Here is a 22,482-nt window from a genome sequence, read left to right as displayed (position 1 = left end):
AGTGAATTTCAAACCAGCAAAACGCAGTGACGTGAATAACGTGATTAATTTGGAATTGTAGGCCACTCAACTTACTAGTCACTGCTACACCTGTCACAATTAGGGCCACCACAAGATGGGGTCGGGTTCAAGACCCCAAGTCGTTACAGGCTCCTCTATAGCGCCAACAGCAATTCGTTCTCCATCGCTATCATACCTAGTACAGTAGGCCGGCAGGCCCCCTTTTGTCAAAGGGGATAATAGAGCTTATTTTTTGTGCACATTACACTTTAAACTTACGTAACACTAGATGTTTGTTACAAGGGCGCCCGCAGAAAATTTTCCAGAGGGGGGCAGATTTTCCATGTGGGGGGGGGGGGGTATTTTTCATGGGGGATATTTTCCAGGGGGGGGGTATTTTCTAAGTGATTAATCGCCGGGGGGAACGTCGGCCACCAGACTGATCATGACACTTTTAGAATGATCATATTTCAAACAGTGAGTGGTACAAAAATGTGATTCTATACCGGTATAGAAAAACCAAGAGTTTTACTATAAAAAAAAATAAAAGTTACTATTTTACTAGTTACTATTAATTTTACTATTCAATTTAAGCTATTTATTTGTAATTTATTTAGAATTATTTGTTGATTAATTATTAAATATTTGTTGATTTATTAAAAGATCAATATCTTTAATTCACAAATTCTGGCATCTTGACTAAATTCCCATTCAGGTTTAAGCTAAAAGTTAAGTTTCATTATTATGAAAGAAAAGCAAGCAAAATTCCTAATAGGATTAGACCTTATAAGATACAACCAATGGAATAGACACAGGATGATCAGTACAGACTTAAGCCAAGTTAGAATCTTACCCCTTAACGAGGATTATTTTTTTGAAAATTAAGGAAAAGAATAAAAGAAATTAGACTTGCGTTTTTAGCGTCACAAAATATGAGCAAAAACCGAACCAAACTGACTCCTGGTAGGGCACGACGCTCTATATATATAAAACTTTCTTTGTTTATCAATTCCAAAATGCGGTAAGCTTTATCAAGCTTGTTGCACTATTGCTGGGGCATAAGAATACCCTTGAGAGTATTTACACTACACTTTATTCCGGTTTCGGCCTCATTTAAATAGATAAAAAATGACCTATATTGAGTTAAGCTAAGATCTAAGAATTGAATTAAATTCTGAATTGTTTCTAAACAAGTTTCATAGCAGTTCTTAAAGACAAAACAAAAATAAGAAATTATTTTTCTTTGATTGGTTGTTACACTTCTATTTTCTTCTTACTCGGGTGTTAATTTCAGGGGGGCCTGGGCCCCCCTGCCCCCCCCCCCCCCCTGCGGGTGGCCATGGCCTGCTAACAGAGGAAACTATAATTTTTCAACGTTTTTTTTATTAATAGGCCTTTTAAATGAACTAATTATTATTATAAGTTGTGCTTATATGAATAGAAAATCATTGTTTTAAAAAATTTAAAGATAAAAAATGACGTTTCTTCAAAATGGATATATTGTTTTTTCTTATGTATTTTTTTTACTATCACAATCCAAAGAATATAGTTTAGGCGAACGAGCCTATTGAAACAGAATATACATAATTAAAAATTAGTATTATTTGAATTAATAATCGTAAATACAAATGACAGGCCAGTGGAGGAATCCCAAAGCTAGGGTGCGAAGAAATCCCGTCAATTTCCCCATGAAGAATCCAGCCATGATTTAAAAATCACATGTAAAACAATTTATCGTTGTCTATTCATAAAAAAATATATTAATGTACGTAAATATAAATAAAAATATTTTACATTACGTACATTAAAAATATTTAATGTACGTACATATAGGCAAAGTTTCTTCTAGTTTAAATATTTTGACTCAACACCCAAATCAATTTCTAAAAGTTTTCCAATTTTTGTTATCAAAATTGGGTAATTCTATAACCCCCCCCCCCTCCTCTCCCACAAAAGAAGGCTCGATCATGTGGTTTCATACGTCACATAATTATCAGATCACCCCCAAGGCGTGACTTGAAAAGTTTCTTTCTTCTAAAACTAAAAATATGTTCGACCACCGTCATGTCAGTTGCTTCCAATATTCTAATCTCGGCTCGCAGAATTATCTTCCTATTCCCCTATACTTTTTATTTACTATTAATTGAGTTATAACTACTCAATTAGGTGAAGCTATTCACTTGTATGATTTTCCTGTTACCTAACTTCGCCTCTTTGTTCTCACTTATCCATAATCAAAAGGACTTATTTTTGTTAACATTAATTTTCAACCATATTCTTGCACTATCAATACGGGTCGTTTGAATAAACTGTTTTGCTTAGTATGGCTGCCAAGGTAATTTTTTCTATTAACCTTTAACATAAAAGTTTTATATTGCAAGGAAATTATCCAAACGACTGATAAAACATAGCTTGTCTTAAATAGTTGCGATCGACGGCAATGTGAGAAAATTGGGTGAGGGGTTATTTTCGGCAAAATGGACTTACCAGTAAATAAGAAAATTACCCTCTAAGGAGAGAGGGGACCTTTTCTGTTCATAATCTACAAGTCTGTACCTGGGATTTTTTTGGAGGGGTTTTACTCTTTTTTGGGGGGGGGGGGGGTGTTACACAAAAAAAACTAAAAAAACACATACAAAATTTGTTTATGTTCATTTTTGTTACGTTTTACGAGTCATACAAATACTTCGGGGGGGAGAGGTGGGTCAAACCCTCTCCCCCCCCCCCTCCCCTGGATACGGCCTTGATATTCTAGGATTGATGACCTCTACCTATTTATGTAGTTAGGAATCTATGGGATTAATGTTTCTTTTCTTATATTTTTAGGTATATGTGCAATAATAATGTGCACAAGAATAAAAACAAAGTTGCAGCTATTAGTGGAAGAAACAGCAAATAACACCCCCGATTCTTTTTATAAAATTGCATATAATTTGACAATATTTTGATAGCGTACTACTCTTGAAGCACCTTTACCTACTAAATGAAGAAGAATGATCTTCCTTAAAATATGGAGAATTTGTCTCTTGGTAAGTCTATTTTGATTCAAATTTTGTTTAGCCATCACCAATTGGCTGAATATCGATATTACAAAAATTGATTTAGTGTATGACTTTTAAATCTCGTTAGCCTTTTTTAGTGACATCTATATTTTATTTTTAATTTAAATAGGCTGCGCTTTAAGCCATTTAAGAACACCCTTACTTCTCTGACGTTATATTTTTCTCAAACAAATCCATAAATGAGGATGAATATGAAAAATAAAATAAACTACAATAAATGAAAAATCTAAGGCCAAACTGGCCAGCCAAACATGAAAACAAAGACGAAGCCACGGGACTACGGCCAGTAGAAGAAAAAGACAAAATTAAACGACGCTGATATTTAACCTGTATAAAACAAGGTGTCTTCAAAGTAAAAAAGAAAGAAAACATCAGAACTAACCTAAAACAAAGAAATAAAAAATAAGACAGAAAAACAATATACAATTGTATAATTTATCACCACAAAAGCCAAACGGAGTTGCTTCAAATTAAACCACCGAAGCGACTGGGTAAAATAAAATGAGTATGAAATTAATTATTTAGTTGCGAAATACTCCTCTTGCTATGTTTTACGGCTGCAATTCTCTTAGGTCTTGTATTTAATCTAGTCCCATGGTGATCTTGTAAAACATTATTGCCCGTATAAGCTAATGTTTCATTTTTAAGAAGAATGTTATAAATCGCATCAGTATTTAAATTACCTGTATCTCTGTTCATTGAAAGATTAGCAGGAATATGTTTGTTTTTTATTTTAATTGCTTCCCTAGCCCACTGTGTCAAGCCTCTATCACTAGAAATGACCGTGGCATCGTCAAATTGTAGAAAATGATCAGGGCGGTAGAAAATGTCTTCCGCCAAAACAAAAGTTTTAGGAGGCTTACTAAAATTTAAAGCTGCAAAATTTAAGATGTCAAATAAATAGTTCAATAAACTGTTGGTGGGTTTGGCCAATATAAAAGCTTCCTCGAGAATAAAGAATACTATACACACCACTACTAAAAATGCCACGAGTCAAATCTTTCCCAGAATTTAAAAATTGGTGAATGGTCTCATTGACTCAAAACAAGCATTAATGTTATATTTGCGTAAAATTCGCTTAAGCTTTCACCTAGACCAGGTACCAGGGGCGTCGTTTGGGGGTGGCAAGGGGGGGGGGCAGTTGCCCTCCCAATAATGTGGAGAAAAGAAGTATATGCATCCCATGCCCTTTGACAATCCAGATATGGACCCCTCTTGCCCCCCCCCCAATAAAAGTGCTCGAGATTCACCCCTGCCAGATGCATAAGGTAAAGAAATATATTTTTTGCCAAATGCAATTCGGAAGACTGTGAAACTGCAGTTACTGTGCGATTATATTTAATGTGTCTATTTTCTATTATTTCATTTATGAATTTGATCGGATAACCATTACAAATTAAAATTTCTTTTAATACAATAATGCTGAATCACGATATTTCTGAGAACAAATTCTAAAAATTATATCAACTAATAAAATCGCAACTCCGCTTTTTACTGAAACTGGGTGACACGAGTGAAAATTTAGATATTTGTCGCTATGCGTAGGTCTTCTAAATATTGAGAAAAGCAAATGGTTATCCATTATAATTAACAAAAAATCAAAGAAATGGTAGCATATTAATTTCTTCAAATTCAAGTGTAAATTTAGTGTTTTTGTTAAAGCTGTTCAAATGTTCAAAAGAAAGATTTAAGGACTCATGTTTAATTTCAGGACTCAGATTTAAGGACTAAGGAGTCAGATATAAGGACTCAGGTGTGCAAAAAATGAATAACTGTTTAGAATGTATCTTGTTTAGAATAAAGAGCAAATGGCATCCTATCCTTATGGGAGAAATGAGGAGGGGGCAAAGTCACAATTACTTGTGTTACACTATAAAAAAAAAAAAATTTCCAACAAAAAGTTCTGTTGGACTTCAAACAAGTCAAAAGAATCCGATTTTTCTGTTGAAATTGTGACTTGCTGTTTGAATTCCAACAAATTGTTGAAATTCTTAAAATTTATGTACTTTCTAGTAGAAAAAAATTTATTTTCAACGTAAATAGGCTATATTAATCAACATGGTTTGGGCTTCAACAGTAGTTTGTAATTTCTTGAATATCATTTTAAATTTGTCTATAGGACCATTGAAACTAATATGTTCAGGGTAAATTAAATTAAAATATTCGAATTATAGCAGAAAAAGGCGGAGACAAATCGAATTTTGAGTTAAAAAGATAATTTAAAAATAAGGAAATATACTTTAACTTTGAAATGAGTTGAACTTACTTGTCTGCAAAATGAACTCGCAGACATTTATGTGCAAAAATTATCTTTTAACTGTTAGAGTCGTTTTTTTTAAATACATTGTATGTGAGTTTCTGCACGTAGAAAACTTCTTAAGATGCTACCCTAATGTTAACAGTACTAACGATTGAAATATATTGCTTTCTGAATTCAACTTTTTCCAATTAACAACGAAAATCCTTTTGTGGGAACAACTTGTGTTTTTGCAATGAACGTCACTTTTTGTAATTAAACCCAAAAAGCGTTTAAAAACAAGGATTTGCCATAAATTTGCTGCTTCCGCTGAATAACCAAGTAAGAAAATATATCGAAAGAAAGAAGACGTTTGTAAGGGTATTTCAATCCTTTACGTACACGTAAAGGAACCAAGAGATTCCCAAAAAGAGGGAATTTTCTAAAATAGTGCACATTTCAACTGGACTAAAAAATACTACATTCTAATAGCATGAATAGTCCTTAGAAAACTGATTCAAATGTAACTCCGGTTTGCTACAGGATTAAATAAAAATAGAACACTAGCCCAATAAGTTTTATCTGACGTTCGTAGTGTTTAACTTTAATTAAGGAGCGACTCAGCTCAATAATAGCCGAAACTCAATAATTGAATTTTGATAAAATTTGATAAGAATTGGGCTTTTATGCAGATTCCAAATATATAGATTTCCTTATTTTTTATGTTACCCATTAAAAGCTACGAGCCTCAGAAGGAAAAGAGATTTTGATGGATTGAGAAATTTTGAAAACAGGAAGTCTGATTTTCGAAAAGGGAGAAACACCCCCAAAAAGTCAATGAATTTTTATATAAGTAAAACCTCTATGTAGAGATTTCAGCCTCAAAATTCCATTGCTTTTGCCAGAAGACAGATCAGGGATGCGTTTATTTTGTGTTCTAGTGCTCTTTTTAAAAGACCGTCAGGATTGGGGGGCAACTAAACCCCCTCCCGTGGCCAAATTTGTCTCTTATTTTGTTTGCAAATGTTATAATTTGAGATAAATTTGAAAAAAATTTCATCTCCATCAACTGCAAACGCATAATGCTCAACCTAGACGGGTGACCTTAGTTCCTTCAGTGCCAGCCAAGGCGCATAGGGTATCAGTGAGACTCTGCCATTCTTCTCAAAGCTCGGAAGTGGCTAGTATATCCACCCAGTCTGGCACAATAGCACTGTTTATTGTTGCTCGGTCTTTTTCGTACGTCCGGCGTAGAGTATTCATTGGCCTGCCTCTGCGTCTCAGCCCCCTGAACTCAATTGGAACGTCATCTTCGGTAGTCTACTGTACGGCATGCGTAATACGTGACCAAGAAAGCGCCAGCGTCTACACTTGATTTCCTCTGTAGCAGGTGTTTGCATGGTGCAGGTTCGTATTTGTTCGTTGGTAACTCGGTGGTACCAGCGGACGTGCAACAATCGTCGGAGACAGTAATTCTCAAAGGCCAGCAGACGTTTCTCTAGAGTTTGGTTAAGTTGCCAGGTTTGACGTGAGTAAAGCAGTATGCTCATCACGTTGCCGTTGAAGACTCTCATTTTGAGCCTCAATGAGAATTTTGGAGATTCCATATTAATGAGAGCCGATTCAAGGCAGTCTGTGCTATCTCAATTTTGGTCTGGACCTCTTTAGCTATGTTGCCTCTCTCTTCAAATATGCTGCCAAGGTATCAAAAGCCTGATATTTGCTTGACTCTTTCGCCCTTATGGAGGATCTCAAGAGGTTAGTTGCTGCAAACAGCCATACATTTCTGTTTCTTTGCGTTAACGTGTAGTCCCACTTTTCGGCTTGGTCTGTTACACGGTTAAAGAATTCTTGCAGGCAAGCATTGTCTTCATCAAGGAGGGTTAGGTCGTCTGCAAATTCTACATTTAACGGTTGTTTTGAGTTGCCAAGTCTTACTCCTTTACCGTTAGCATTTCAGAGGATGAAGTCGATGACAATGATGAACAGGAGGGGAGACAGCACGCATCCCTGCTTAACCCCCAAAAGCGATTTTGAACCATCTTGTGTCACCAGTACTGGTACGAACGCAGCATTTTGTTTCTTCGTGCATGGCCATGATCAGATTTACTATTTTGTCTGGCAATACATAGTGGGATAAAATATTCCACGGAATTTCTTGATCGATTGAATCGAATACTTTTTCGAAGTCTATGAATAAGATCAGCAATTTCCTCCTCTGTTCATTGATCTCTTTAATCAGCGTTTGCATAATGAAGATAAGATCAGCGCAAGGTCTTCTAGGTCTAAAGCAGCTTTGTTCCTCGGGGAGGTTTTGGTCGATCTGATTGATGATTCTATTTAGTAGTATCAGACTGAACCACTTAGCAGTTACAGATGAAAGGGCGATCCGAAATAGTTTTACTGCAGTGACTGTTCTCCAATCTTTGGGAACTCTTTCCGTTTCCCAGACGGTTCTGAAAAGGGTGAGCCAAACTGTTGTACATATGCCCAATGGAACTTCTATCATTTCAGAAGCAATGCCATCAGCACCAGGTGACTTGCCATTTTTTAACTTCTTGGTGGCACTTAAAATCTCAGTGGGAGGGATTGGTTACCCTCCAATATCTTTTGACGCTTAAAAAGTGAACTAGAACTTTCAATTTCAAATCAAATGAGCCCTCTCTAAGTTTATGCGAGCATTCCTTCCATAAGAACCATATATGACCCCATGGCATAACTAATAACCCTTGCCCTGAAGACCTTTGGAGGGAGTGTCATGCTTAAAAATATAATTTCCATAACTTTCAACTACGTTGAACAAAATAGCTATATCAAAATTTTGATTGGATGTGTTTGGGGAAATGATGGGCGTGGAAGGGGTGTTGGTTGCCTTCTAATCACTTTCGACCATTAAAAAGGGCACTACCAATTTAAATTTCCAATCGAATGAGCCCTTTTTGAAGTTTCAAGGACAACGCTTTCTATAAAAACCTTATGTGCCCCCAGGGCTTAACTTACAACCCTTGTCCTGAGGGCTTTGGGGAGGGGGGGGGGCTGTCATCCTTAAAGACCTAATTTCCAGAATTTCCAACCACGTTGAAGAAAATGCTATCTAAAAATTTTGATTGGATGTGTTTGGGGAAAAGGTGGGCGTGAGAGGGGGGTTAGTTGCCCTCCAATCACTTTCGAGTATTAAAAAGTGCAATAACCCTTTGAATTTCCAATTGAATCAGCCCTTTTTGAAGTGTCTCCGACAAAGCCTTCTATAAAAAGCTTATATGCCCCCAGGGCATAACTTACAACCCTTGCCCTGAGGGCTGTGGGTGAGTGTCCTCCTCAAAACCATAATTTATATCTGGGAATCAACTACGGAGAACAAAATGGCTATCTCAAAACTTTGATTGGATGTGTTTGGGGAAATGATAAGCGTAGAAGGGGTCTTCGTTGCCTTCCAATCACTTTTGACCTTTAAAAAAAAGTGCCTCTGGGAAAAAAATAATAAATAAATAATAAAACATCGGAGCTGTATGGCCTTTACTAAAGGCAGCGCTATAGCGTTGCCTCTGATGAAAGCGGAATTAAAACTTGAAAGGAACATAAATGATTCCGTGGTAAATTTGGGACAATTTTTGTTACTGAACTACGAATAGGGTGAACATACCACACGATGCCTTTTGTTATACTCTTTCCAAATATAACAGTCGCTTTTTATTGGAAAATCTAACAGTCTATATACCAGCGAGACAGTCCCAAAAATTACTTACACTAATGGCAATAAGAAACAGCAGTTTCCCATGTATTGCTTGAATTCTATACTATCATTGCATCACAGTTATCATCAGAATGTAAATAAAACTCATGCAGAAACGTACGCAAAAAGCCTCCAAAAAACACTTCTCAAAAAAGCCTCCAAATTCCTTTTGAAATTCACGCCAATCTATAAAAAGAATTATAACACGCTTCGCCCTAAAACTTGTAGTTATTATTAAGCTATCATTATGCAATGCGATTCATTGATGTAACCGCAAATCTTAGAAAATGGCTCAATTTCTTGCGATAAAATTTAATTTAGTTATAATTTAATTTCAGTTCAAATCTCTAAATATCTAAAACGGCGGCCCTACCGAAAGTTTGTGTAATCAGGTATTTCTGGTTTCTACCCCACAGCCATAGTGGAGCAAGATTGTTAATTCGTTTAGGTATTTATTTGTTTATCCCGTTCTAAAAATTTTCCGTGACTCCGGGTTATAGGGGAAATCTGACCTTGCAGTTTTTCAGAATCTGGCCTGTATTTTTCCCCGTGTCTATGGTCTTTATAGCACAATTTTTCTTAAGCACCAGTTCTGGAACAAAATGGTCAATGCGGCATTCCTGTCAATGAGAAAAGGAGACCTATCACATTTTGGAAAAAATCTTTAATTTCTAAATATCTTGAGAACTGAATAAAATGGAAGAAAACGAATTAAAACAAGCGAAAGATCTTTTTCAGTTTTATGGGGAGTATGTAAATCCAGTTTTGCTCTCAGAAACATCAGATAAAGACCTGTGAATTATATTAGTATAAAATACAGGTGCGGATCCATGATTTTTTGTTGGGGGTGGGGGCGCAAAATAGGTTGATCCAAAAAAAAATTTAGGAGGGGGGGGGCCAAAGTAGGTTAATCCGATAAACTTGCGTTAGGAGCAAGTTTAATTAACGCAAACTTGAGTTCATTAAGTAGATTACACTACTTTAGACTACGCCATGGGGGGGGGGGGCACACCCCCTCTGGATCCGCCATCGATAAAATATTTGGTAGTCTAAGGATAAGAAATTTGAAAATTTCAACACCTCAGCAAAATTTCATCAGCAACCGGAGCAGCTTTAACCGTGGTTATCAAGTATCAAGAAATTGAACAAAAATTAATTGTTGTTGTAACCTAATGTGATTTTTTAAATAGACTTAGATTATACATTTGCGCACAGAAGTAAGGGGGACTAAGGGAGCACCCATTTTCCGACACCTGATGTATATCTCAAGAAGCTATGTGTGCAGCAAAGTTCTGCCACGCTTGGCACAGTTTTTGCCAGACTGGGTGCAATTCCCACCATATTTGCCAGTCTCCGCGACGCTGGGACAGTTTCCAATATGCCTGGCACACTTTCGCCACGTTTGACAGTCATCACTTGCTGTGGGTGATTTTGAAAGTTGTTCTTCTCCCCAAGGTTTTTATTTAAAGTTTTTGACAAAGAACACTCAAGTCTCAGCAAGGGAAGGACTGTCCCTCCTAAATCCTAAATTGTCTTGAATCTCTGGAAACTCCTTTCTCAAATTAGTACATAAAATTTCTATGTTTACTATTATAATAGTAAACATAGTAAACAATAGTATAATAGTAAACATAGCCCCCCACACTCGAAAAAAATGAGTTCGTGCTTGTACCAATCACAGGCTTCACCATTGAAATTGACATTTATGGGTACAAATAATTTTGTTTTCAGGACTCAACTAGGAACATTTTGCAGATTCTTGCATTTGTGGAATCAAGTTAATTGATTTTTGCAGAGCTGTATATATTTGATATATTTATTTAAAATTAACAAAAATTTACATACAAAAATCAATATGATTCACCCAAACCCAAACGGCTGATGTGGGGTGAATCAGGTAAAAAAAAAACACATACATGTAACATGTTTTAAATTCACTATAATGAGAAAGAAAGAAAAAAAGGATAATAGAAATAATGTAATTATAATACTAAATAAATATGATATTTACACCGGCTTATTAAATAGTTTCAGTAATATTGGTTGCATCATAAATGATTTGTTTTTGTGAAAAGCTTATGCCAATTTTCTTATAATCCACTTAAAAATTTTGGAGTTGATCTTTGATGTTGCTGATTACATTGATGTTGCCGATCGATAGCATAATTAGAAAAAATACAAAAACTAATTTGCAACTAAATAATAACATAACTAAATGAATCATTGAATGTCACTTTTATGGACTTTTTTTTGTTGTTTTTCACTTTTTATTTAAATCACAAACAGTTTATTTTGCTTTTTTGACGGGAACAGATCCCTATCAGTGGAGGATCTAGGGGGGGGAGGGGGTGCCCCCCTAACGTAGTTTAAAGTAGTGTAGTTGAATTTGCTCCTAAAGCAGGTTTATCGGATCAACCTATATTGCGCCCCCCCCTAAAAAATCCTAGACCCGCCCCTGATCCTTATTGATTTAGAATCCGTTTTGTTTTTAATGGTAGGCCTATACACAACAAATCGATAAATTACAAGAGAATTTTACCTACAATCTCACCATAGAAACAAAATTATAAATTTACAATAGCATAAAAATAGGGATAGCAGGGGTGACGATTCGTGAAAATATAGGGGGATGGCAAGAAATTCGCAACATTTTTTCAAAAGAAGATACAAAACAAGGCATTTTCAAAATCTAAGGAAGGAGGGGGAAATATTGCTTTTCCAATTTTTTTCAATGAACATACTAAAAAAATGAATTTCAAAATCTAGGAGGGAGCAATGAGGTCCAGAAGGGGGTAAAAATTCAAATCTATTTCGCTTGGAATTTCATTTTAATAGCCTCCCTCCTTAAAAAAGTTTTTTGCACGTCTTCGAACGAAATTTTCACACCAATGGCTGTGTTATCACAAAAAAAAGAAAAAAAAGAGAGATAATTCTCAGTGGTGTCCAGCCAAGACCATAATTAACCTAAAGAATGCCTTAAAAGATTTCATTCGAAGTATGTAATGAACACTGTTAGTCGCTATAGACCGGAAAAAACTAACATCATTATATAAATTACACACCGCTTACTTGCTATTCCAAACTTTCCATTATTTAATAACGTTTTATCACCCCATTAGACGAAAACCAAATAGAAAATAATACACACCCTCATCTCCCCGAAATATTCATATCACTTAATAGGTTTTTGTAACAAGAATAGGCATCTACGTCAAAACAAGACTTGTAGCAAGCATGAATCGTAGTATTAATAAAGATTCTTGATGGTAATTGAAGAGTCTTGTTTCAGGAATCTTTTATTATTGAATGTACATCCCCTCAAAATTCGATTAAGTCGTCACTAATCGTAAAAGCCTTAGTAGCGGTAACTTTACTCTCTTATTACTCTATCAGATTCAAGACAATCTAATCGCAGGTTTTTGATTGTCAATTACACCTTCACAAATGAATAGTTGCACCAGCCCCAAGGCGTCAGGGTTAACAGCAACGTCAAATTAAAATGACCCGGATTTTTTTCATCAGCTCCAAAGGCTCTTTTCAATTAACAAATTCCTATTTGATGTCTTTTTTTGTTCGCACATGCGCTTTGTAATAAATATCAAAATGCACGTGTCAGCGTTCATTCGAAATGTTTTCATTAATTCAAGCCAAGTAAGAAATCAGTAATTAGAATAAATTAAGATCGCCAGCTCAATTAAAGTACAGGACAACCAATTCCTTTGAGGAGAAATGATTCATGTGGCCAAGTAAATGCTTTATAATATTAAATTCTAGCTATAAAAATTCCCGTTTGACATTAATGTCTATTGGCCATAATTAAGAAGGCATTGTCGAAATTTGTCTCTATTTCCCTTTCAGTAAAACAATTTCAGAGTGAATATACTATAGACGAAAAATTAATATGGCATCCAAAGACGTCATTTCGGTCTCCTTTGAGGCAATGACTACACAGGACAACACTTAGTGAAGGGATAACCTCCAAACCTCCTGGTTATTACGATCTTCTTCGAAAGATATGCTACTTTCTTTTACTGTTTCTATTAAGTTAGACCTCTTTGAAATAAACTATATGGTAACCTTGACTTCAAAACACCCTTTTGTTTCTTTTTTAAAAAGGAACCGAAAACAACCTTAACCCCCATCCCAATGCATTTTCACAAATTGGCACCATCACTGGTGGTAACCTTTCCATCTGGATGAGAGGGCTGTAGTAGGAATTCTCACTTTTCCAGAAAGGTTAGAAAACACCTAGAAAGTAAAGTTTTGACAACTAAGTCAGGGCCGTATCCAGGATATTTTCAAGGGGGGAGGGGGGTTACAAAAAATCTAAAAAATGCGTCATAAATGTATTTTTACATTGTAATTACGTTCTTACGAGTCGGACAAACATTTCGGGGGGGGGGGGTCTCAAACCCTCTAACCACTCGCCTAAATACGTTCTTGAACTACGAACAAACTATAAACGGACAAACTAATTTCTGACAGACGACGTTAAATCTGCCCCCTAGCTTGCTGGTTGCCCTCACCTCTAGTTAAAATTCTTGGCTGTTCTTGGGGATAATGCTTGCACAATGAAGAAAAAAGCTAAAATGAAGAAAATTATCTTATGTGGACTATAGATTTTTATCACAAATGGTCCTTGTTTAGGCCGTAACTAGCGAGTGGTTAGCGAAGTGGACTTGCAATCCTGTGTCCTTAAGGGCAAGGTTTGAGCAGTGGTGTAGCACGCTTAACTTGTGTCCAGGGTACGATATTCTTATAGCCCCCCCCCCCCCAATTAAAATCCGTATAATATAATATCTAAAATATGCTTTTATAACACATATTTCAATTGAATAGAGGTCTTTATTGAAGTATGGGACTGCAAATGTTACTCTGCAGCTGGAAAGAAATCAGACCTAAAACTATATTAGAATTTCTTACTTTTATAATCTCGTATGGAGAAGATGTTTTTCCAAACTCGAGAGTGGTACTTCCAATACTATCTCGGCACCGGTTGCTAGTTGCGAGCGTTCAAATTAAAAATTAATTTGGACTTATCTACGGTCAGCAATGTTATAAGATTGCCTTAGTGACCTAGCATTATTAAATGTAGAAAGCGAAAGATTTGATATGATCAGCTTTTATGATATTATTGATAAATTTGGTTTATCAAAAGCAAGGAAAATTTATACATGGTAATTAATTTTATTGATATATTGTAGTCATATTATTACTAAATATGCGCATTTCCTTACAGATACAAAAATTACTTATTGTTTTGAAACTGCGTGTTTATAAAATTTTCTTTATAATTATACTAAATAAATAATAGGTATCTTTAAACTAATTGATTATATACATTTCAAAAACTAGTCTTGTTTCTCAACTGCATTTTTGGTCTGAAATTCAAATGCTAGCTTGAGTCAAGTCTTAATTTCTTTCACTTTATTTATTAATTTGCGAGTATATTCTATATGTAATATTATATAGTTCTCTAATGGGGGGGGGGCCTATAAATAATTTGCGCCTTGGGTGCGAGTTTAGCTGGCTAACAACTTTTTAGTGTTTCTTCTATATTGTTAATGTACTCAGTCAAATTTGGTGTTAAATTGGTCCAGGCATGACATATTGGCTTGTCAAAGAGTATGCAGCACCTCAGCTGCTCTAGCTATTTGTTAAGTTGTGCAGTATAGCACAATAGCCCTGAGCCCAGTATATCCCTGTTCGTTACTAATTGCTAAATAATGTCATTGTCTTTATATGTCAAAGCATAAAAGATTATGCTTATTAGGCTGGGTGTTATAATAATAATAATAATACTTTATTATAAGCCAAAAAAACTGGCCATACAGCACAGTATTCTTAAATGCACTCCACAAGAAACAGATATCAAGTTTCACTCATTGATGTCAACGCTTCATTTACATATTTAAATAACAGCCCGATTGTCCTTTTTACAGTCGTCTGCAAGAGGTTTTATTTCATTAGCATTAACCAAACTTCACTTTTCGCGTGTCTTCCAGCTAATAGAACTGTACAGATAAAACATATGGGTTTATTTGTTGTTGTTTTTGTTTTTTTTTCCAAGAGATGGTGCTTTCGAAGATCCTTGTCCTAGATTTCTATTAGTAGAAAATTGATTATAAGGAGGGCCGGATAACGCCTTTTCAGTTACAGCTGCTTAAATGAGATACCAAAAATAGCGCTAGCAGAGATTGAATGGGCCAAAAATGTTAGGGGGGTGTGCGTTGACCGGCTTACCCTTATCTTCAAACATATATAAGAACAAATTTATTTTAAGAAGTGGTTAAGAGATAAATCACACCCAAAAAATCTGTGATAGAAAAAAAACATCATCAGCGTTGCTTCGCTTTTTCCAAGCATAAGAGGTAAATACAACATTTCCATTCATTGACAAAAACGAATGTCTATAAGGGTACTATTCTTCTCCTCAAGTATAAATATATTCTTCATTTTTTGGTAGATTTCCATTGATTTGTGAGGAGAAGAATAGTACCCTTATAGACATTCGTTTTTATCAGTGAATTGAAGTGTTATTTAAGATGTGAGTTTAATTCCTATTTATTTAATTATATTTCTTTTCTTTTGTTTTTTCGCTCTCTTTATGTGTTAGTTTTGTTGTATTTCGGTGTATATTATTTTTTAAAGAATGTTTTTTTTTCGTTTTTTTTTTCTTCTGTTGATAAAGGCTCCCGAACGTGGAGCCGAAATATTTGGAGTGTTTTTTAATTAAGTGTTTATTTTGTTTGTTTATGCACTGCTTTAATAAAATTAAAACCCGTTTTTCTTGCTGAATTTTTCGTAAATGGAATAGCAGTGTGGTCTAAGAAATTATTTAGCTAATAGAACAGTACCGTTTTATCTCCGTTCTCGGACAAAATGCACCGTTCCACTGCTTCGTAGATAGGAGCCAAAAAACCACTGAAATAGTTCCGCAATATAGGGTTCTATTCATTGAAATGCACTTGATCGATGGATTTAAACCACTTTCCTTTTTCTTCTATGGATGTTCAAATATTTAATATTTTATTTAATCCAATATGCTCCTTTTTTAAAGCTGCAAAAATGGCTGGAATGTATAGCTTATTCGCGAACAACTGTTGGGCAATATTGATCGAAATGCCCAAAACGTACATTTCAGGTTTTTCGTTCTGTTCCAAAAATTTGTAATATGTAACTTACTGCCTTTTTAGTTTTGGCAACCGCCTTAATAAATCAATTTTGTGTATACCACTTGTCTCTAAAATAGTCTGGCCTTTTTTCTACAAAACATCGGTCCATTTAGGGGTTTAAATTCGTAAAATTTAAGTGGGGAGGGGCAGCATAAATTTTAGAAAATCTATTGGGAATGAACTTGTTCTTTTTTTTTTTTTTTTTTTCATGCACAATACCAAAAAAGGCACTTTTCATTGAAAAGACCGAAAAAATGTATTTTCGAAATCAAAGAAAGAAAATCTAGAGGCATATGCCGTCTCTCCCTCCTCCCACATGTGACGCCACTTCTAAGTTTATAAAATATCGAGAGACAGATTTTCTTTATTTATTAGCTCACATGTTTTTCAAATTTTATAGGAAAAAGCAATGGTCGTAAAATCAGTGGCGCACCCATTATTTGAGTCTGGACTGTGGAGGGAGTGTGCAATAGGCTATATCGAGAAAGCCTTTCTTTCAAGAAATATAACAGAAAATAAAAAAGCTTCACATTTCTACAATTTTTGATTATTAAGCTTAAACGATCAGTGATTTCGAAATATTTTTTCATAAAAAAACCATAAAAACTCTTCTCTTTAAATCACTGGTCAGAAAATTTCACAAAATGAGAGAGAAATGTTGCTTCTAACTACGATCAGGTTGTGAAGATATTAAGGTTTCATTTCATGGATCGTTGTGTTAAAAGACCACAGAGGACGTCGAACATTTTAAATTTGGCGTGTTAAAGTTTTGTAAACCCGAATTTAACTCTGATGCCACTTCACATAGAGAATTTCGAGAAGCTTTCTTTTTCATCAACAAACTCATAGACCAGAATTTAAAACGGTTTTTGTTTTTGTTTTTTCGTTTTTTTTATTTTACTTAACAGATTCACAAAAATACAAGTGCAAACTGGCACAGAAGTAAACTTCACCAAAGTCAGGTGTCTTCCAGTCTCATAAAAAAACTATGTATATTTAGGAATAGGGAGGAGGTAATAATAAAAACCAAGACAATGAAATGTCAAAAAAATAAGAAAATTTACACTTCTTGTTTCTGAAATTAGTCGGCTAATCCTTTTAATTTTGGGTTTATACATGGTACACTTCCAAGTAAAGCAAGAGCCAGGATCTGCTACTCGCCTTCTTCTGCTCCTTAAAACATTATTTCATTATGAGAGTAAATGGGTTTGTTCAAAATTTATTTATCATTAATTATATGTAGTTACCTTCAATCTAAAATGGCAGATGCCAACACATTTAGCCCCCGATATACTTATTCTACATAAAAAGGACTAACTTCATAGTTAGGCTATATCTACATTTCTAGTTCTTTGTTATAACGTTATGGGTGTGCACTTACTAATCGCATACAGTTTTGTGCTAGTGGTTGTCTTGGAACGAAAATAGCACGAAATAATAATTAATTATACATTATTAAATAATTAATTGAATGATTAATCGTCATGAATGATAATTAGGTTCTAGAGCACATCCAGAGTCTAAGAAATGTGCCGATTAAATTTTTAGCAACACCAGCACGACACATTTTTTAGTTCGCTGAAAGTGTCAGGTTGTCTGTTCCAAAAACTATAAAAAAAGACTTGTGGATGGTAAGTCTTTATGGTCTTTCACCCAATGTGTTTTCACCCATACATAAATGTTAGAGGACTGATTGTCGCAAAGATAACTGCAAAGTGTGTCACAACAAAGGTTACAAAGGATAAGTCAAATTTCAAACATCTCATTGGTTGGGTAAGAAACACCTCTGGTAAGTTGGTAAGAGGAAAAAACTGAGACGGATATCGTCTGAGCCATTGATGGGAGGGAGGTTGAAACTTAAACTTATGTGAGCTATGGTCGTAACCGACAGCTATGACAGTGACCTAGTCCTCCGTGTGTAAATATCTCTGGGCACGATTCTTGTTCTAGGTGCATAGGAATCCGAAGATTGAGACAAATATTATCTGTGCCAATAATGAAGGGGGGGGGGGGATATGTCGATATCTTATCTAATTCGACGGACTTTCGTTACCCAAGTATTAACTGCGTGTTTACAATTTCCTGCTTGCAGTTACAACGTTCTTTTTGACCAATTTCTTCCCTTATTTTTAAGTTTTCCTAAGTAGACAAACTCATGAGTCCAGATGATATTTTGAAACCTGAAAGTGGTATCTTATACAAATTGCAAAAAAAATTTTTTGCTTGATAGGTCGTTTGGTCGATAGGTTGCGTAAATGTATATTTTATCTTTATTGACACATGTCACCAAAAAGGAATTTGCGTATCCTTTCTAGCATAAGTATCATAGATTCATTACGACAAGTCTATAAAATAATTCTGTTCCATATTCAAATAATATAAATTACCATAAGAACAAAGAAAACTTTTAGTATGAAGCTTTCCACCGTCAATAAAGAGGTAATGTTGGGGACAAACTTTCGCACAAATTTTTATTCTCATCGATGAGTGTTTCAACGAAGCAGTCATTAGTAAGTCATCTGGAATTGACCTGGTGTCAAATGTAACACTCTTCTTCTTTATTTTTTAAATTGGTTTAGGGCACGCGTCTTTAAATAGGTTCAGAAGATTTAGAAAATCTTTTTAATATTTTAGCTAAATTTTGGTATTTTACTGCACTCTCATTGTCATTATCTCGTATTGTCATTATGGGTGTCAGGACCACGTGATCCACCTTTTTCATTTAGGGCCAAGTGACCCGTCAATATCTGTGCCATCTACAATCACATTCAGAATACAGTGTATTCTTTATGAGAATGCACGAAGATAGTGTTAGAAATTAGTTATTTATTGCAATTTCTCCTACAACGGTTCGATAGTGCGAGTCCACAAGCTAGTCCTATTTTTATTTTCGAATAGCTTCGTGATTTTCTTCTCTTTGCTCTTTAGGCCAGCTCTAATGCTTCGCTATCACATTCATCCTTCAGCTTTAAGGAATCCAGAAGTATTTCTGGTAGATAGAATTCCAGCACTTAGCTATGCATTTTGTTCGGTTGTGATTGCAATGTTATTATCCAGGTTTAGATGCAGAGCTTTTCGATCAGGATTTGGGTTAAAGATTTTGACTGGGTTTTAACAATTGGAAAGGTCATTTTTATTATATATATATATATATATATATATTTTGATGCATTTTTTTATTGAAGTAAAATAACGCATATTCTTAACGGATCCTATAAATTACCAATAAGATATAAAGAAAAACTCCAGTTGACTTCATCTTGGTGTCAGTTATAGACAAATAAAGTACAATAACAAAGAGAAAAGGCTGCCTGTTAGCTTTTTTTTTACTTTTCTTAAGAAAGAAAGAAGAAACGAGAATGATAATGAAAAAGACAGAAAAAGCACTGATCCACTGCTTATGATAGTCTTACGAGCAGGGGCGCAGCTGCCATTCCCGTACCTCCAGCCGCCCCGCAAGAACCCAGTTTGCCCCCTGGCTGAAATTGAATTCCTCCAAAAATCTTGTCGATACTAAAATAAGCTTGCATAATTCAAGCATCAACAGAAACAGGTCAGTTTCCTACCTTTTTAATTACTATATGGATCATTTTACAGTTATCACTCTAATTTCCACTTTGCCCCTCCCCTTAAAGCGGGTTTTTGGTAAAATTACGCCACTACTTACGAGCCAAGCTCAACAGAACAGCTACGCATGTATGGCAACTCTCTTAATTCTGGAGCCAACTTCTCACAAGTGAATTGAAACAAGTGTGTGCACAAAAATTAATTTCTGAAACGGGGAGTTGGGGAGAATCAAATAAAATAAAGAGGCAAAAACAGACCGATTTTATTAAAAAGTAGGTAGAATATCGAAAATTCTCATGTCTTGTGTACGTGCCTGATAAAACCTAAATACAACAGTTAAAACATTTTATTAAAATTCGTAAATTAGCTCATAAACTTTATTAATACATTTGAAGGTTGTATACAATAAAATAAATTGGAACAAAATATAAAAGTTTGACTAGGAAGAATGAATTAGCAAGATGAACAAGTACTTAATTGCATAATTTTCCCTGGGCACTTTGCCGCTTCGCATTGATTAACAATAAAGGCATACCCAGAATTGTGTTTCTGAAGGGTCTAACTAATATCGGGGGAGAGGAGGGTCTAAATAATAAAAAGTGGTCATTACATAATCCAAAACTATGTAATATATATTTATTCTTTTAGGCAAGAGGGGGGGTGGGGGTCTGCAGCTCCCTTTGGCTAAATGGCTGACTTCTGAAATATGATTATTTTAAACCTTACAATGATTTGATGAAATTAACTATAGTCAACTATAGTTCAGACGTTGCCATAATGCAATGGCATTGACAACAGCCTACCTTATTAATATAATCATACCTCAACAGGATTCGGGAGGTCATCTATGAAATATCCTGTTCTAAGCCCAATTTTGCCTTCAGTACATAAATGTACAAGCGAAAAGGGGAGGGAGGCTTTAGGCCTGGACCCCCGCAAATAAATATAAAATAAATTTTATATGAGTGTCTAAATTTTTGTAGGTTTCATTTACTCTACTCTTAGCATTCAAAGGTAAAAAAACAGATAAATAGGAAAACATAGACAATGATTAAAATTAATTGATTTTTCGTTTGAAAATCATATCTGCTGGTGCTTAAGTTCCAACCAGTGGCATTTATATGAAAGCCTGGAAAAAGACTGAAAATGATGAGGGGAAGGAAGGCTAATGCAAAAAAAAAAAAAAAAAAAAAAAAAAACAGGGATTAGGCTTTGTAAGAATTCCAGGAGAAAAGGTTTGAAAAAAGCTTCTTTCGCTTGTGCATTTTTTTTTTAATGATAGAATTTTTTTTACTTTCCATAAATCTTAGGTGGTCCAAGGGATTCCCACTCTCTTCCTCCGCTCTTGCGCAGATAGAGCTGCCGAAAGAGAGTAGGGCCCGTGCTTAGAAGCAGCCAAGGATTCTACCTTGTTTTTTTTGGGGTTTTGTTCCTCCCCAATATATTGTCTTTCTCCGTAAAAAAAGCCTATATACATGTCTTATAGCCAGGGGCGTCGTTTGGGGGTGGCAACTGGGGTCAGTTACCCTCCCCCCAATAATGCGGAGAAAAAATAGTATACAACCCATGCCCTTTGACTATCCAGATATGGACCCCTCTCCCCCCCCCCCAAAAAAAAAAAATCTGGAGATTTGCTTCTGCTTATAGGAAAGTAAGTGGAATTCCTCTCTGGGCCCCAGGAATGGCACTATTTCCAAGATCTCCCCCATGTTTACTTCTATTTGTTCTGTGATCTACCTCAATAGGAGGGTTTTTATTAACCCTCTCCCGAAAAAAATCCTGTATAAATGAATGAATCACATTATCTACTAAGATAACTGAAGATTACAGGTGAAGATTCTTATAATATAATTTCAACTCTAGAAGGAGAAATTTAATCAACTATCGGTGAATATTCTAATTCTATTGACAGTTTTGAGAGAGTTTTTGGGTTTTCTTTCCTATTAGAGCCATATCGGCAAATTAATCCAGTTCCATATATTAAACAGTTTAAAAGTTATAGTCCCCTTAAAGAAATTTTTGGGTAGTTTACACTACAAATGTGTACTTTGTTTTCTCTTTTAGTTTGTTGTTACAGTTTTGTTGTCCTCGGATTCTCTGTTATTGTTTTATTTTTCTGCATAAAAAAGCAAACAAGTTTGATCAACCCAGATTCTTCAATTCACAACACCCAACGAAATGATAGCCTCCTTAGTTACGCTTACTTAATTCCAGAGAGTTGTTTTTTTTCAGAGAGTAAATTAACATTTATCAAAATTAAATTAATACTGACCCCAAGAGAAAATGTATCTTATTTAACAATTCTACGAATATTATAAAAACAAAAAGACAAAAAACTATACATATACATTTCAGAACCCAAGTTTCATAAAGGCAAAGCCCTTCCCGAGCTTTGCTGGGACGAGCCTTAGCCCCTTAACCTCCCTGCACTCTACGCCTTTATATATATAGTTCAATTGATCTACTTTTTAGAAATAGATACTCCGAGAGATTGAACGATATAATTAATAATATCAAGGTTTCCGATATAGCACGACAATTAAGTAAACGTTGTTAAACGTTATTGTAAAATGCATAGTAGAAATAAGGGTTGTGGATAATCTTAATTCAGTAAAGTTCAAATTTTTAAAGTACAGCCGAGATGTATGTTTGTAGCAACGATAATGCGAAACAGCACGTTGCCTTTTCATCGTAGAAATAAGAAAAGAC

General features: G+C 35.1%; 1 long non-coding RNA gene across 1 annotated transcript in view; it reads left to right on the top strand.

The window, feature by feature from the left end:
- The window catches only part of LOC148951451 (uncharacterized), a 54,928-nt gene that overhangs the window by 4,927 nt on the left and 27,519 nt on the right, over positions 1-22,482 (top strand). The window contains exon 3 of the long non-coding RNA XR_016141918.1: positions 2,827-3,029. This is a non-coding gene — a long non-coding RNA (uncharacterized LOC148951451). The remainder of the gene's footprint in view (positions 1-2,826; positions 3,030-22,482) is intronic.

Source organism: Artemia sp. Qi Xiang Cuo, chromosome 6, assembly GCF_049724085.1.
Source record: "Artemia sp. Qi Xiang Cuo chromosome 6, ASM4972408v1, whole genome shotgun sequence".
Taxonomy (NCBI): Eukaryota; Metazoa; Arthropoda; class Branchiopoda; order Anostraca; family Artemiidae; genus Artemia; species Artemia sp. Qi Xiang Cuo.
The sequence above is the reverse complement of the archived record's forward strand: the minus strand, read 5'-3'. Positions and strand labels throughout refer to the sequence as shown.